General features: G+C 44.8%; 2 long non-coding RNA genes across 2 annotated transcripts in view; both read left to right on the forward strand.

Annotated features, from left to right (window-relative positions):
- Positions 1–11,323, forward strand: part of LOC112448884 (uncharacterized) — an 82,768-nt gene extending 71,445 nt beyond the window's left edge. The window contains exon 4 of the long non-coding RNA XR_009496536.1: positions 10,987–11,323. This is a non-coding gene — a long non-coding RNA (uncharacterized lncRNA). The remainder of the gene's footprint in view (positions 1–10,986) is intronic.
- Positions 11,324–12,343: 1,020 nt separating this feature from the next.
- LOC132346626 (uncharacterized) lies at positions 12,344–12,958 on the forward strand. The gene is made up of 2 exons (XR_009496537.1): positions 12,344–12,662; positions 12,784–12,958. It is a non-coding gene; the product is annotated as an uncharacterized lncRNA (long non-coding RNA).
- Positions 12,959–17,579: the final 4,621 nt, after the last annotated feature.

Genomic DNA, 17,579 nt, shown 5'->3' on the forward strand with positions numbered 1-17,579 from the left:
CTAGCATCAGGGTCTTTTCAAATGAGTCAGTTCTTCACATCAGGTGGCCAAAGTATTGGGCTTCAGCTTTAGCATCAGTCCTTCCAATGAATATTCAGGACTGATTTCCTTTAGGATGGACTGATTGGATCTTCTTGCAGTCCAAGAGACACTCAAGAGTCTTCACCAACACCACAGTTCAAAAGCATCAATTCTTCAGCGCTCAGCTTTCTTTATAGTCCAACTCTCACATCCATACATGACTACTGGAAAGTTTTGGCAATCAAGAATAGAGCTTCTATAATCATCTGCATGCAGGTTTTTTGGTGGATATAAGTTTTCAGCTCCTTTGAGTAAATATTAAGGAGCACAATGGCTGGATCATATGGTAAGACAACATCTAATTTTGTGCAGCCCATTTGGAGGACAGTTTGCTTCACATTCTTACCAGCATGCTGTGTTGTCAGAGCTCTGGATTTTGGCCACGCTAACAGGTATGTGGGGATAGCTCATTGCTGTATGATTTATATTCTTCATGTCATATGATGTGGAGCATCTTTTCATAGATTTATATACCATCTGTATATCTTCTTTGGTGAAGTATCTGTTAGGTCTTTGGTCAATTTTTTAATGATGCCATGAATTTTGAATGCTATTATATGGTCATGTAGCCATTCTGCCCTGTTACTCACCCTTCTTTCCTCAACCTCGTCATCCCTCCTTCCTTCAATCCTGTTTATGAAATTCCTAGTCACTTCTCACGCACAGCACACTGGCTCCATTCCCTCATGGCAGCCTGTTCAGACCTTGTCTAAAGAACAATCTCCTCTTTCTCTCCAAACTTTGTTTTGTTTTCAGAGTTATCCATTGAAACACTGCAGGGGGTACGTCTCATGGAGAATATGCTGTGAACAAGTCCTGGATCTGTCTGCCTGGAACTTAGGCCTGGGTATGGTACAGACTTCAGCTCTTTGACTGTTAACATATGCCTTCAACACACTCTTTCTCATTTGCCATTTGTCTTACAATGTTTGTTGTTTTATCCTGCTGTATAAACATATTTATTTGCAGAAAACCTGTATTTGAAGTTGAATATACAGCTTTCCCTTTAGGTGTATTTATTTTTCAGGCTTATGTAGAATATCCTTCTCTGCCTAAAGGTTATAAGATATTACTCACATTTGTGGTGTGTGCATTTCTTTCACAGTAAGAAATTCATTTCGTTTCCTTTACATCTGAGTGAGTTCCGTTCCAGGAGCATGTTCGTAAGTCCAATTTGTTCTTAAGTCCAACAAAGTCAGCCCAGGTGTTCCACTAACACAATCAGTATATAGAACTGTACTATAATAGGTTTATAATACTTTTCACACAAATAATGCATAACAACAAACACACAAAATAAAGAAAACAGTTTTTAATCTTTGATACAGTACCTTGCACAGAGCAGTAGTAAGTACAGTGCAACAGCTGGCACACAGGGGCTGGCATCAAGCGAACAGGCAAGAAGAGTTACTGACTCTTCTCGACTGGAGGCGTTACTGACTGGAGGAGAGAGAGGAGGGGGAGATGGTAGAGCTGAAGGGCTGTCAGCAACAGGAGATGGAGGACGAGCTGCAGTTTCACTCACGCCTGACGCTGAGGGGACTCACGACCACATCTCTGAAAGTTTGAAACCTGAAGGTTTGGCTGTAAAGGACTCACTGTATTGCTTTATTTCTGTTTTTTGTTTTTTTTTTTTTAATATTTGATTCTGTTGGGAACATTTTGACATAAGAAAGGAGCTGAAGACCCTGCATTCTTCTCCCACTTGCCAAAGAACTTGTCTGACATCATTTACATGTTAAAAAATTATTCTCTGCTGAATTGAAATGGCATCTTTTTTCCACATACTCAGTCTCTATTTATGCTTGAGTCTTTATCTGGATTCAAGCATACACACTACTATATATAATATAGTGAAGAAGGACATACTGAATAGCACAGGGAACTCTACTCAATTCTCTGTAGTGATGTACATTTGCAAAGAATCTAAGTAAGAGTGGATATATGCATCTGGATAACTGATTCACTTTGCAATACAAAAGAAACTGACACAACATTGTGCACAACTATACTTCAGTAGTTTTTTTTTAAGATAAAAGAAAATTTCTAAACAAAGAAGATTAAATCCTTATCTGGGTCTCTACTCTTCCCTGGCCTTGGTCTTTTAGATGTTGCCAGTTGTGTCCTTCATAACATCATTGTTAAAAAATGAGATTATCTCTACTCCCCACTCCCAACCATGGCTTTATCTTGGTTATTCTAAAGATATTATATTGGGGTTCAAGGTCCTAGACTGTCAGAGTTAGTGGGATCAAAGTCATCTGAGGCCAGCACCAGCAAGGCATGGATGGGGAAACCAAAGACATAAAAGTAGAGCAATGTGACTGTTGACGGCTGGGGAGTCATCACCGGGCCCAGGGTTTAAGTCATGCTCATACACTCCGCCTCTACGCTTCACCTTTGCTCCTACCGCGCCGCGCGTCCTTGTAATCTGCCTCTGCTCACTGGGCTGGTCCCCTTCTCCCCGCCTCAGTGCATGCTACTCAGACCTTCTCACGTGATCTTGGAAAAGCAGAAGCTGGGCAGGAGAGAAGCGAGGATGCTGTGTTGTCTGTGTGGAAAATGCTACCGTGTTACACCCTGTGGGGTTTTCCTGAGCTATCTGTGGAGTAAGCAGACCCTGAAGTCAGGGCCACCTGGCTCTGGAAGCTCTCTGATCACGTGGGACTTGAGGTGGACATGGCTGTCCTACCACCCCTGGTGCGGGATGTCAGGGATGCCAGCTGGCCCGGAGCCTGTTGGCAGAGGCAGCGGGGGCAGCCCTAGGCCAGGTGCCCAGTGATGTGCGTGATGGAATTGCAGCAGAAGCCCAACAGACCCACAGCGGGGAGACTTCTGAAAGACAAGCACCCTGGCTGCTCTGTGAGTTGAATAGAACCAGAGCACAAGTGTGAGGCTGGGAGAGTATGTGTGTTCTGGGGGTGTGAGGCTGAGATCAGTGATGTGAACCGGGTGGCAAGAAGCGGGTGTCTGTGAATGCTGGGAGGACGGTGTTTGGAGAAGAAAATATGGGATGGAAAATGTGGACCTTCTCCTGGCTGTAGCGGGAGTGATGACTGCTTCTTCTGGGGACATGCTGGATCCAGACACAGCATTTGAGGGATTTCTGAAACCATCCCCTTCTGAGGCTCTCATGTGGTACCTGACCCCTGGGCCTTGGCTGGGAGGGACTGTGGGACCTGGTGACCCCAGGGCAGTTTCCTGGGCAGGCCTCAGCAGCTTTATCATCAAGGCTGCTTGGTGCCAGAGAGGAAGATGAGGATAACTAATGGCCGTGGCCCATGGGATTTGTTTCAAATCTCATAGAGGGCATTCTCAGGCCTTCCAGAAATAACAGAGAACATTTTTCGAAGGGGGTATAATTCCTGCTTCACGGAGGAGGAGCAACACAAATTTTGCAGCCCGAAAGTCCCCCTGTTTTTTTTCTTTTTGACCTCATTTTTCATACCGAGTCGAGGTGGCCCAGGAACCCTGGGGTCACCTGTGTTTTCCCACGTTGCCTTGGACACCCAGTATGTTGGTGGAGCTCTGACTGTTCCAAGATTAGCATTATTCAAAATGTGCTACCTTTGCCCCCAAGAATGAGGCCTGCATTTTTTCAAGGCTGAGACTTGTCAGAAGAGGAAGCAGAAGCGAGTTGTGGGAAAGCGTGATAATAACGTGGGCAAGAGGAGAGTATCCTTCTCCACAGGCCTCGGAAGCAAGATTCCTGGGGAAGTCAGGCTCAGCTGGTAACAAAAACAAGGAGCAGGTACTTAGAATGCTCATAATTCTAAAATGAATTCTAAAATGCAAAATCTCGGCAGTTCTGTTTTAAGAGTACATCACTATGTAAATATTAACAGATGGGGATACTGACTCAGAATAGTTACTCCTCATAGTAAGTGGCTCCCCTGGAGGAACCTCAGCATCTTCCCTGGGGACGGAGGAAGCAGAAGCTTGTGCCTCTCCAGGCGGTTAGAGGGATGAGACACCCGGCTGCTCTCAGCAAGTTGTCAGTTTTCTTCATGGATCTCCACCATGTACATCATCAATCAGGGAGGCAGGCAGGAAGTCACCCATTAGGGTGGGTCCTCGTGCAGTGTTTTGGGGAAACACTAGCTGTTTGTCTACCCTGGGGTTGGGGAGGCCCCGCAGGAACAGGTCGTTATGGACTGAATGGCTGTTTTCCCCAAAATTCGTGTGTTGGAGCCCTGACCCCTAATGTGAGGGTATTGTCTTGCCATTGTTGTGTAGCTGCTCAGTCGTGTCCGACTCTTTGTGACCCTATGGACTGTGTAGCCTGCCAGGCTCCTCTGTGCATGGGATTCTCCAGGCAAGAACACTGGAGGGGGTTGCCATGCCCTCCTCCAGGGGACCTTCCTGACCCAGGGATCGAACACAGGCCTCCTGTGTTTCCTGCTTTGGCAGGCAGGTTCTTTACCACTGAGTCACCTGGGAAGAGCAATGTGAGGGTATTAGGAGATGAGTATGTTTAGATGAGGCCATGGGATTGAGCACTGTGTTGGGATTAGAACCTGTAGGAGGACAGGGGAAGCACCAGAACTTCTCCACCAGGCGAGGAAACAGCAAGAAGGCAACCATCTGGTGCCAAGAAGAGGGCCCTCGGCAGACCCAGGATCTGCCGCACCTGGGTCCTGGACTCCTCAGTCTGCAGAACTGCTAGGAAGACATCTGCTGTAAGTCCCCCAGGTTGGGCCATTTCACTCTGCCAGCCCAAGTAGACCAAGGTGGAATAGGCAGTTCCATGTCAGAGACAGCTGGGCCCCAGGCTCACCTCCACCATCCCTGTAACTGGATGATCTTGCATGGCTCTGAACTCAGTACTTCTAAAACAGAGATAAGGTCTTCCTTGTAGGACTGTTGTTCTGTCTAGAACACACACACCCAACCCTTGACTCCTGCTTCCCCCTCCATGTATATATAATGCATCCAGCCCTATACACTTGGTACAACATATTGGTACCTCAATATATTATTTTTATTGTCTGCGTGCATGCATGCTAAGTTGCTTCAGTAATGTGTGACTCTTTGAGACCCCAAGGACTGTAACCTGCCTGGCTCCTGAGTCCATGGGATGCTCCAGGCAAGAATACTGGAGTGGGTTGCCATGACTTCCTCCAGGGGATCTTCCCCACCTAGGGATCAACCCTGGGTCTCTAGGCAGATTCTTTACTGTGGAGCCCCAGGGAAACCCAGTTCTTATTGTCTACTGGTTTATACAAATAGAAGCTCTTTTAGAGCTGCCATCTATGTGGCAAAGGTGACGTGCTAAAGGAGACATTTAGAAACTGGACTTCAGAGTAGAGGAACCAACTGGATGTGGAGGTCCTAAATCTGGAGGGACTCAGATTTGACTTATTTTTAGTATACTCTAATGTGGAAACTAAAAAGGTAGCATGCATTCTAGTCTAGAGGTAAGCACCCAATAATAAGCCCCTATGAACAGTGAAGAAAAATTGCTGCACACAGCTTTTCCATTTTTGATGAATAGGCTCTGATGCCACAGTAATGGTATTTAGTAAATTATAATGCTTCCATTAAATTATAGTCCTGTGGCAAGTACTTGTGAATTCAATTACACTGCTTGGCTTCTAGCTATCCTACATATTTCATCAAAAGTTGATTTGCTACCGATGGCAATAGCTCCACATGTCTATGAGGAAAAGAATGCACTTGGCAAAATTTGGGTTGAAAGTCAACCAGCGAATGAGAGGCTTATTGGAGTCCTCCATTAGCTGGGAACTTTTGTGGTCACCCTCCGTTTACACGGGGCTGCCCTGAGACCCTGTCCTAGGGAGGCAGTCTTGTGTGCTGTTCCTTCTATCCAAGCCTACAGTCCAGCAGCTCCAAGAGAGGGCAAAAGGTGGTTCTCCTCAATTTTCAGGTGAAACCAAAGGCGGATCCCACCTGGAAAAGGAAGGCTCCAGTGCATAAGTCTGCCAAGAAACCTCAAGTTCAAGTTAGCCCTCCTAGGACATGAACTCCAGTTAGTGACAGGAGACCTGAGAGTCAAATTTCAGGGGTTCAAGTTTCTTTAGTGGATAGCATCTGAATTAACTAGCCCTCTTGAGCAGTGCTAAAACTTCACTAGACTGAGCAGTCTTCAAAGCAAGGTCAAAGGCAGGAAGACATTGGCATGACCCAAAGAATGGGGCAAACAGCATTACTTACCTCAAGTGTTGATGTGAAGAGTAAATGAACGCTGCATGTAATACACTTGAAACAGTGCCTGGCCTTTAAGAATGTTACATGTAAGTGTTATTATTGTTATTAAGCATATTATATATTTTTATCACGCCTTGAGGAACTCTGTGGTCCACAGAGAATATTGGGAATCATAGCCAAAGAAGGATTCTTGAGAGTGAACCAGTCGTTGATGTTGTTCAATCCCTCAGTCGTGTCCAATTCTTTACCACCCCATGGACTACAGCACGCCAGGCTTCCCCGTCCATTACCATCTCCCAGAGTCTGCTCAAACTCATGACCATTGAGTCGGTGATGCCATCTAACCATCTCATCCTCTGTCACCCTCTTCTCCACCTGCCTTCAATCTTTCCCAGCATCAGGGTATTTTCCAATGAGTGGGCTCTTGGCATCAGATGGCCAAAGTATTGGAGCTTCAGCTTCAGCATCAGTCCTTTCAGTGAATATTCAGGGAGTCATAGTTGTCTCCATTTTGTGGTGTAAGATGACCTTAGTTCCATGTATACCTAGTAAAGGAACACACTTTCCAAGTTCATCACCTGATTGCGATGCAGGGCTGTGATTTGCATCCTATCATACTATGGTACCTCCTCCTAGACACCCGTTGCCACACAACCAAGATATCATAGAACTTAACTGATTAACAAGCTCTCTGTCTCTAGGACTTGATTTATTAACTTATTAACCAGGGTTCATACTATAATACTGTAAAGCCTGATTTGGGCCACATTAGGAGTATTTGAGCAGCTGTGTAGCTGAGAGCTTGGTTTCCCTGATGGCTCAGTGGGTATAGAATCCTCCTGCAATACAGGAGACACAGGAGACTCGGGTTCAATCCAGTATTCTTGCCTGGAGAATCCATGGACAGGGGAGCCTGTTGAGCTACCATCCATTGGGTCAACAGAGTCAGACAAGACTGAGTGACTAAGCACAAACACACACACACACACACACACACACACACACACACACACACAGCTGAGAGCACGCGAAGGCAGAGGACCTGTGTATCAAGAGAAAAAAGGAAATTCCACAATCTACAGACACTGAGTGGTGATGTTGATTCCTGCAAGATTCTAGAATGTCCACGGATTAAGCATGAAAAGCTTTCAGTGATGTCTGGTTCTCCCAAGAGCTGGTTAGAGGATTGAACTCTGCTTCCCAGAAGCTGAGGGTGGGTTTGCAGAAAGAGGTGACACAGATCAGTTCTATTACTAGGGCATGGCTCTGAGCCTGCTCCTCTCTGCTCCCCATGGCAGGAGTACATGTTGGCATTAGACTGCCTAGAGAGTAAAATATTCCGGTGTTCTCAGCTAACTCCAGGAGGACAGCTACCTTGGAGAGGAACTAAACTTGTCTTTGTCATCCACTGCTATTTTGGTCTTGTTCTTTTTCTTTTGTATCTGTTTCTTTTTTAAATTGAAACACAATGATCTGTTTTTCTTTTTTACTAACATATAGAAGCATAGTCTACCTTGATTGATATTATATGGTTTGTAAAGGAAGAGGTCTAACTAGAGAGGTCAAGAGGAACTAGACACACTTCCATTATGTGATGAATATATTGTAGGTTGTTTCTTTTTATTATGCTGTTAGACTAGCAAACTGGGGCAATGCTGTTCATTACTTAGTTTTCATTACACTTTTTCAAAAAAATATTTATTAAAGTCTCTTGAGCAAGAAGGAAAAGTATGAGCTCAGTGCTACAAGAGTCAGGTTGAATTTTTAATACCTTAATTAATGTATTAAAATGAATCTGAGCAAAACCCCTGGTGAACTATCATGGGGTTGGTTCATTCTTTGAACTGTGGGTATGCACTCGGTCACATAGTAGTGTCCAACTCTTCAGGACCCCATGGGCTGTAGCCCACCAGGCTCCTCTGTCCGTGGAATTTTCCAGGCAAGAATACTGGAGCAGGTTTCCATTTCCTTCTTCAAGGGATCTTTCCCACCCAGGGATACAACCTGCATCTCTTATGACTCCCAGGTTGGCAGGCAAGTTCCTTACCAACTGGACCACTGGGGAGATCCTTCATCCTCGCTCTGTGAAAGTGAAAGTGAAGTCGTGTCCAACTCTTTGCGACCCGTGGACTGTAGCCCACCAAGCTCCTCCGTCCATGGGATTCTTCAGGCAAGAATACTGGAGTGGGTTGCCATTTCCTTCTCCAGGGGATCTCCCCGACCCAGGGATCGAAGCCAGGTCTCCCACATTGCAGGCAGACGCTTTAACCTCTGCGCCACCAGGGAAGCCCCTTAAATACAAGAATACAGTCTCTCAGAAAACCTCCTATAGAGACACAGAAATTCTTTGCTCTGTACCTTTCATAAAAAAAGGAATGGTTGCAACCAGGATTTATGGTATTCTTGCTAAACGTCCCAAATCAACTAGACTAAATTCAGATTAAATTATGTTCAGTTATATGTTGTGTGATATTAAATTAATAGTATAATATAAAATTTCTATGATCACTTAATGCCATGTTATTTATTTTCTCCAAAGGTTGGTAAACACCTATCCAAGACTAAGAGAGATATCCAAGACTAGGCGAATCCCGCCAGGCTCCTTGTCCATAGAATTCTCCAGATAAGAATACTGGAGTGAGTTGCCATTTCCTTCTCCAGGGAATCTTCCCAACCAAGGGATGGGACATGAGTCTCTTTCTTTGCAGGCAGATGTTTTACCATCTGAGCCACCAGGGAAGCCCAGCAGGAGAATAGTTAAATACATTGTAACATGTGTCCTTGAAGTACATTGAATGTCACTGGGTTTGTTAAAGATATAATGTTAAATTAAAAGATGAAGTAGTTACAAAATTATATACAGCAGTGAGCCCAGTGTGGTTTTAAAAGGAAAGTACCATGGTAGGGAGGCTCAAGAGGAAGGGGATATATGGATCAGATCAGATCAGATCAGTCGCTCAGTTGTGTCCAACTCTTTGCAACCCCATGAATCACAGCACGCCAGGCCTCCCTGTCCAACACCAACTCCCGGAGTTCACTGAGACTCACTTCCATCGAGTCAGTGATGCCATCCAGCCATCTCATCCTCTGTCGTCCCCTTCTCCTCCTGCCCCCAATCCCTCCCAGCATCAGAGTCTTTTCCAATGAGTCAACTCTTCACATGAGGTGGCCAAAGTACTGGAGTTTCAGCTTTAGCATCATTCCTTCCAAAGAAATCCTAGGGCTGATCTCCTTCAGAATGGACTGGTTGGATCTCCTTGCAGTCCAAAAGACTCTCAAGAGTCTTCTCCAACACCACAGTTCAAAAGCATCAATTTTTTGGCGCTCAGCCTTCTTCACAGTCCAACTCTCACATCCATACATGACCACTGGAAAAACCATAGCCTTGACTTGACGGACCTTTGTTGGCAAAGTAATATCTCTGCTTTTGAACATGCTATCTAGGTTGGTCATAACTTTCCTTCCAAGGAGTAAGAGTCTTTTAATTTCATGGCTGATTCACTTTATTGTACAGTAGAAACTAACACAACATTATGTGTGTGTGCTCAGTCACTCAGTCATGTCTGTCTCTTCACAACCCCATGGACTGTAGCCTGCTAGGCTCCTCTGCCCTTGGAATTTTCCAGGCAAGAATACTGGAGTAGATTGCCATTTTCCTTCTCCAGGGGTCTTCCCGACCCAGGGATCGAAATTGGCATCTCTTGTGTCCCCTGAATTGACAGGTAGATTCTTTACCACTAGTGCCACTTGGGAAGCCCAACACAACATTATACACCAAAAAAAAAAAAAGAAGAAGAAGAAAAAAGGACCAAAGTACCCAAAGATGATTTTTCTTCTTTCTTTCTCTTTTTACATTTCCAATAATTTTTTACATAGATAGGTATTATTTTTATAATGAAAGTAACATACTTTTAAAAAGAGGGAAAACTTTATATATAATGATATCAATACTCTATGGCTATATGGTTTTCAGTGGTCCATTTGAAGTTTCTTTATGGCCCATGGTTTGAAATAAAAGACATTTACTTAAAAAAATTAGAAAAAGACTTCCCAACAGACATATAAAGAACTTTGTCAAAAAACGTATGAGGAAAAAAATCCCCTGGATTTTTCTCAAAAACTATCTGCTCTCATTTATTTACACATTTGTTCTTCTATTTGTTTGTTCATTCAACAAGTCAGTATTGAGAACCCAGGTTGCTCAAGGTCATGGGTGCACTAAGTTGACTATTTGCCAGCTCTTTAAGTACAGATCAGGGGCTTTCCCAATAGCTCAGTTGGTAATGACTCAGCCCGCAACGCAGGAGACCCTGGTTCGATTCCTGGGTCAGGAAGATCTCCTGGAGAAGGAATAGGTTATCCCTCCAGTATTCTTGGGCTTCCCTTGTGGCTCAGCTGGTAAAGAATCCACCCGTAATGTGGGAGACCTGGGTTTGATCCCTGGGTTGGGAAGATCCCCTGGAGAAGGGAACGGCTACCTACTCCAGTGTTATGGCCTAGAGAATTCTATGGATTGTATAATCCATGGGGTCGCAAAGAGTCGGACACGACTGAGTGACTTTCACTTTCACTTCACTTTTCACTAAGTACAGGTCTTGTTCTCCACCGTACTTGAGCGTTCAGAACCACTGAATTCCACTGTTGAGCTGTATGTTACAACATTACTGCTGGTGTGTTGTGAAAACTGCAGCGTGTGCTCATTGTTCCTTCTTCCTGTCTCAATTTCCTTCCTTCCAGTTGATGGTGAATTACAACAGATGCAGCCAGAAGAGGCCAGAGTGGCAACCCGAGCCATCACAACTGGGGACCAAGAGGACAGTGGGTCAGATTCTGCAGGCTGGGCTATACTGTAGGCTGTACTTTGCGTCTGGGACACTTTCCCAAGAACGAAAAGCAAAACGAAAGAACACACACAGGTCACAGATTTGAGGCTGTTATCCGGAAACCAGGGAAAACAAGCAAGAGGAGCTGGGGTTAAGCCAAGATGTGTACATTTGATGCAACTAGTTAATTTGTTCAGATCCTTAGGGAACATCTACCTTCTAAAGTAAAGAAATGTTGTTGCTGTTCAGTCCTTGTCAAGTCCAACTCTATGACCGCATGGATTGCAGCATGCCAGGCTCTTCTGTCCTCCACAATCTCCTGGAGTTTGCGCAAACTCATGTCTATTCAGTCAGTGATGCTATCTAACCATTTCATCCTCTGTCATCCCCTTCTCCTTTTGCCTTCAATCTTTGCCAGCTGCAGGGTCTTTTCCAATGGGTTGGCTCTTTGTGTCAGGTGGCCAAAGTATTAGAGCTTCAGCATCAGTCCTTCCAATGAATGGTCAGGGTTGATTTCCTTTAGGGTTGACTGGTTTGATCTCTTTACTGTCCAAGGGACTCTCAAGAGTCTTCTCCAGCATCGATTTGATTTAAAAAAAATCAAGAGCAAAAATGATGTATTATAGCAAGCAGGCCCTTAGACATGGGTGCCCACTTCTGCATATTTACACCTTCACTTTCCCAGGCGCAGAGCTCCTGAGAGGCGCCTATCAGTATTGATTTTATGTTGGATTCGCTGAGACTTCACTTTTCAACATCAATTAATTTATAGTAGGTGCTTTTAATGTACTAAAATATAGTAGAATGTGGAGAAGGAAAATTTTATTTTAATGGCCATGGAAGCTTCCATTGTCTCTGCCTCCAGGCGCTATATTTTGTAGTGTAATTTTAAAAGTCATAAGTCATGGGGAAGAAAGCATTTCAAGCCTCTTGGGAAATAGCTCTCCCTTCTGTTCGCTGTGGATTGCTATTTGGAAAAAAAAAAAATCCTGAGAATTAGAGGACCGGGCAATTTTGCTTTGTTTCTTTATTGAAAGTGAGATATCAGAGATAAATATATTTTATTTGAAATGAGATCTTTTTGTTGTTTAAAAAATAAGATATCCTTATAAAAATTCAGAAACTATAAGAACATATTTTTATACATATAAATTTACTTTTAAACATATTTAAAAGTAAAAGTAACCCTGGTTTTCCTAGTAGACATAGTCACTGTTTATATGTATAGTTAGATAGTTAGAAATATACACATATAATTTCACATAAAAATTATACAGTTCTTTATATATAAAATAATTTCAAGTGTGTATATTTATAGAATATTTTGCATTTTCCTATTGCTTTATATATTCAATTTTTTCTTAACATTTAAAATATAAATTGACACACCTCCTTTTATAAACCTCATTTTATTGGCTGCATAATATTCCATCGTATATTCACAATGATGATTTTTATTTTAAGGTAAAAATTCTCGTTGGGTGTAAAATTATAGACTGGTACTCTTCCTACCTGCAGAAGTATCGTGCAACTCTAAGAAGATAATTCTTGGATCAATTGCTAAAAAAAATTCACAGACTCTGGCCAGCAGTAAGTACAAGTTCACCTACTCTCGTCTAAAACTGGAAAGAGTTAACATATGTGCTGTCACCATGAGCACAAGTGTGGGCAGGAAAGCCGTTCTCCTTAACCATTTTTAAATCACACCCAGGATGCATCTGGAAATGATGTCAGGCCAAGACAGAAGTATCCCTAAATTCTAATGAAGTCAGCAACAGGATCACGCGTGAGGCACCTCGGGACACCGACCTCCAAAAGTAGACCCCCGTCTCTCTGTGTCTGATCCACGACAAAGTGCTTTTGCTAATTAAATGCATAGAATCTCTTCTCGCTTTGTAAGACAGATTTCATTCGTATACGTTATATAAAACCCCGTAACTTAAAAGGAGAAATTATAGGACTATTTCTGGCTGGGATTTTTTAATTCTGATTTTACTGAATGACTAAGCAGTCTTGAATTCATAAATATATCTCACTTACTCAGTTGTGTCCACAATAGATGGGGCTGCCATCTTCCCGTTCGTTGGCTTAGCCTATTGCCTGCGCTTCCAGAATTAGAAGGGCCACTGTCTAGACCTCCTGACGTGTGAGCAGCCCAGGCTGTGGTCCTCTCGGGCTGCAGAACTGCTTCATCCCCACTCCGGAGCCGCCTTTAATCTTGGTGCTGTTTGCAGACAGACTTTAAAAAGCTGCCCCGAGAATACATCCCTGCCAGTAGTTTAGTGTGTCAAGCCGAGGACAAGAATTTTGTTCTATTCTTAAGATGCAGCTATTTGTGTGGGGGAAGCTTTGGCCAATGGGAAAGAAAGCCGAAGGTCAGGAAAAGAACTCTGTGGGATCCCGTGCCCCATGGGGTTCTGGAAGGGTCTTTCCTGGGAGGAGGGGGAGATCTGGAAGGGTCAGCACACCCCGGGGGTGGCTGTTTTGTGGCTTCATGAGATATTAACCCCAAGCACTCCAGGGTGCAGATGAGAGATGTCGGAGCGAGACGAATTCTCTGTTTGCTTAAAAATTGTTTGCATTCTTTTTTTTTTCCCCAAAAATAATAAAATCCTCTAAAGGACTGTTTGTGGGCACTTGTCCAGAGGCAGAGATATGAAGAATAAAGGTAAATAGCTCTTTGTAGAGAACTGGACCTGGGGAGATTGGAGGGAAATGCAAAATTTGATATCCTGGAAACTCTAAATATGCTTTTATTTTTTAAAAAGTGTTTGAGATCCACGTGCCATCCACCACACAGGTGGAGGAGGTTGCAGAGCGCCGGCAAGCCCCACGCTGGGCGGGTGGCCGTCCTGGCCCCGTCTGTGTACCAGCGCTGCCACCAGCTACGGCCAGGGTTGGCTCAGGACTCCTCGTGTGAGTAAGAAACCGAGGAGAGGATAATTTATGGCGTGTGCTTTGAGATTCCCTTAAATAGAAAAGACCAGCCGCTCAAGTTTTCTCAACATGTTTGCTGCTCCCAGGCTGCTCGCCGAGCACACGGCAAACACAGAGCCCCAGAAATGTCTGCAAAAAGGTGCGGGAGCGAGCCCAGCCTCCAGATTGCAAGGTCCCAAGTGACTTCCCGGTGACACACAGCCCTACAGAATGACGGCAAGGTCAAGTGTGGAAAGGGTAGGGACACGCCTTGCCAAGGTCTGGCCCCCAAGCCGGCCCTCCACCCTCATCCATCAAGCCTCATTTCCTTTCCCAGAGTGCAAATGTGAGCAAAGTAGCTTATTAAAGAATAATTCATTGTAGAATGCATTACAAATTGTGATTTATAGCCTTCACTGCAAACTGAATATTGCTTTAAGTTCTAACTTTGAGTAAAATGGAAATTCATTAAACGTCTACCTGGAAAGAGATGGACTTCCGTGGTGGCTCAGATGGTAAAGCATCAGCCTGCAGTGTGGGAGACCTGGGTTCAATCTCTGGGTCAGGAAGATCCCCTGGAGAAGGAAATGGCAACCCAGTCCAGTACTCTTGCCTGGAAAATTCCACAGATGGAGGAGCCTGGTGGGCTACAGTCCATGGGGTGGCAAAGAGTTGGGCGACTACTGAGCGACTTCACTGGGAAGGAATATTTCATGATTATTTAGAATCCTTAGGAAGTCATCGGGATAGCGTTTATACCCCTACAATCAGCATTTTGTGGACATCTATTTTTAGATCTTGAGCTCAGCAACTTTAAATAGGTGACTGCTTATGTCAGGGGGATTCAGGGGATTCTCTGGAACCCTAGTGCTCTCATACCCATCCTCAGGTTCCCACTGAAGACTCAGTTGGGTGTTTGTGATTCAGAATTCAAGGGAAAAGGATAAGCAGGTGTGACGTGTGAGGGATTCTTAGGAGGAGGGCAAAGTGGTGAATCTTATCTGTATAGAGGGGGTGCCCGCCAGAAACAAGTCCAAGGGGCTAGGGGAGGGGGCACACAGAGGCGGCGATGGTCAGCTGAGGTGAGGGAGCTTGAGGGAAAGCTTCTCAGAGACGTGGCAACCGGGGAGAGTCCTGTAATAGGAGTCAGGCAGGGGCGTCCAGAGAGGAGAAAGGGGGTGTTGAGGTTAGGTGAAGGCAGAGCCAGGACACAGCGTGTCTGGGCTGCAGGATGGAGCCTGCTGGGGTGAGAGCTGGGGCTGGAGTGTGAGTTGTGCTCGGAAGCATTCTGGGTCCTCCTGTAACTTCACTCTGATGTGGTGCAACAGATGCTGCTGGCTGGGAGGACCTGGAGAGTCAGTTACCCATTTCCCAACACTTGCTTGGAAAGGGCCTTGGGGAAGACTCCACAAGCATCCTTGGACTTTGAGCACGACAGAGCCCTGAGTCCCATGTAGCCAAGCAGAGGGACAGCTGCATTTTGTGGTGGGAGGTGCTTTATAGAACAGATTATGTCCCATCTATAGTCTTCATTATGCAGATCAATCATTTTAAAGCATTTACTGAGCACATGATGACTTCCTACTTAGTGCTATTTAACATATTGAAGCACCAGTGTTTTGGTCATCTGGTGTGAATAGCAGACTCATTGGAAAAGTCCCTGATGCTGGGGAAGATGGAGGGTAGACGCAGAAGAGGGTGACAGAGGATGAGATGGCTGGACAGCATCATCAGTGCACTGAACTTGGACTTAGACAAACTCCAGGAGGTGACAAGGGATAGGGAGCCCTGGAGTGCTGCAGTCCATGGGGTTGCAAAGAAGTCAGCACGACTGGGCGACGGAAGAACAGCAACATACACCAGGAGATCGGAGGCAGCCTGGGCACCAGAAGTTTCCTGTTGCCTTAGATTGACTCAGCCTGTCCCAGGCTATGGGGTGCTGATTTGAGCAAACTGGTGTGGACCAGATGACAGAGAGGGGTTCAAGAGAGGGACAGAGACTTCATTGGGATGGCCAAGTGATCATGTCTAGATGGATGGAGGCGGGAACAAAAACCTCCCTTGCAAGAGGAAGCCTGGAAACATGGTTTTGTGTCAGAGGTTGTGAAAAGGAAATAGCAGCCTTGGAGATCAGTGGAAAGGAATCAAGCAAGTGTAGCGTGGCTGACAGGGAGGCGGGATAAGGGGAGGGTGCTGGTGTTCAGCTGACTGAAGGGCCAGGTAGGTGGGTTAAAATTCACTGCCTTCAGGAGGAGCAGCTGAGAAGCAGCCTAAGAAGCTGTCAAGCGACAGAGAGCGGTGGAGCCTGAGGCAAACAGAGAATGCAGGGAAGTCTCCTGACATCAGCTCTAGTTTTAACCTGGCACCGGACAAACCAAACTGGTGGCTGTGACTGATGTTAAGTCTGTCAACTCTCGGGGCTTCCCTGGTGGTCCAGCAGTTAAGACTTTGCCTTTCAATGCGGGGGTGTGTGTGTTTGATTCCTGGCTGGGGAACTAGAGGCCGAAGACCAAAAAAAGCAGCATAAAAACAGAAGCAATAATGTAACAAATTCAATAAAGACTTAAAAAAAATGGTCCATATAAAAAAATCTTTAAAAGAGTTTTCAAAAGTTTCTTTTTTCTTTCTTTTTTTTTTTTTTTGCAGAGGAAGGGATATAATTTTAATGTTGTAAACTCTTTCTCAAGGGCTTCCTGGTGTCTCAGCAGTAAAAAATCCTCCTACCAATACAGGAGATGCAGGTTCGATCCCTGGGTTGGGAAGATCCCCTGGAGGAGGAAATGGCAACCCACTCCAGTGTTCTTACCTGTTGAATCCCAGGCACAGAGGAGCCTGGCGGGCTACAGCTCATGGGGTCGCGAAGAGTCGGACATGACTGAGCCACCAAGCACTTGCACACATACAGCCTGATATTAGTAGAGCTCCAGGAATTGTAGTGAAGTAAATGAGGAAAAAAAGAAAGAAGGAAAGCATGGAATGCCAGTGAGAAAACCGAAGTGTCTCCAACTTAAAAACAAACAAAACACAGCCTTGATTATTAAAAATAGAAACCTGAGATAATACAGCCAAGAATGTTACAAATCCATGCACTTTTCATTAATCCCTTAAGGAAAAACTCCTGCAAGCTCACAGAAGCTCTGTGGAATCTTGGGGATGGGGGCAGGGTATAAATAGACGTGCGGGAGACACGGATTCAGAGACGGTTCTATACGCTGACAGGAGGGTAAACAAGCAGCAGTTGCCTCCGTGGCACAAACACTGGGACTCGGCTAGTTCCGACTCCTAGCTCTGAGTCTCTGTGACTGTGCCACCGAAATTAAGATTTCTCACTTTACATCTCACCATTCTTGACGGGGCCAGAGCTGGTACAACATGAAATTCCGTCTAGAGTGATTTCACCCTCGAAGCAAAACTGCAACGTCTCATATGGCAACGCAGCACTGTAGTCATGACTGCCTTTTCTTCTTTCCTTTCTTTTTTTTCATTTTTATTTATTTATTTTTGTAAGCAGAAAAAATAATGTGGTTTGATGCAATGGCCCAAGACAATAGGAGCTAATGAATAGAGCGTGTTGCACTTGAGAGACTGCAG

This window comes from Bos taurus, chromosome 11 (genome assembly GCF_002263795.3).
Source record: "Bos taurus isolate L1 Dominette 01449 registration number 42190680 breed Hereford chromosome 11, ARS-UCD2.0, whole genome shotgun sequence".
NCBI lineage: Eukaryota > Metazoa > Chordata > Mammalia > Artiodactyla > Bovidae > Bos > Bos taurus.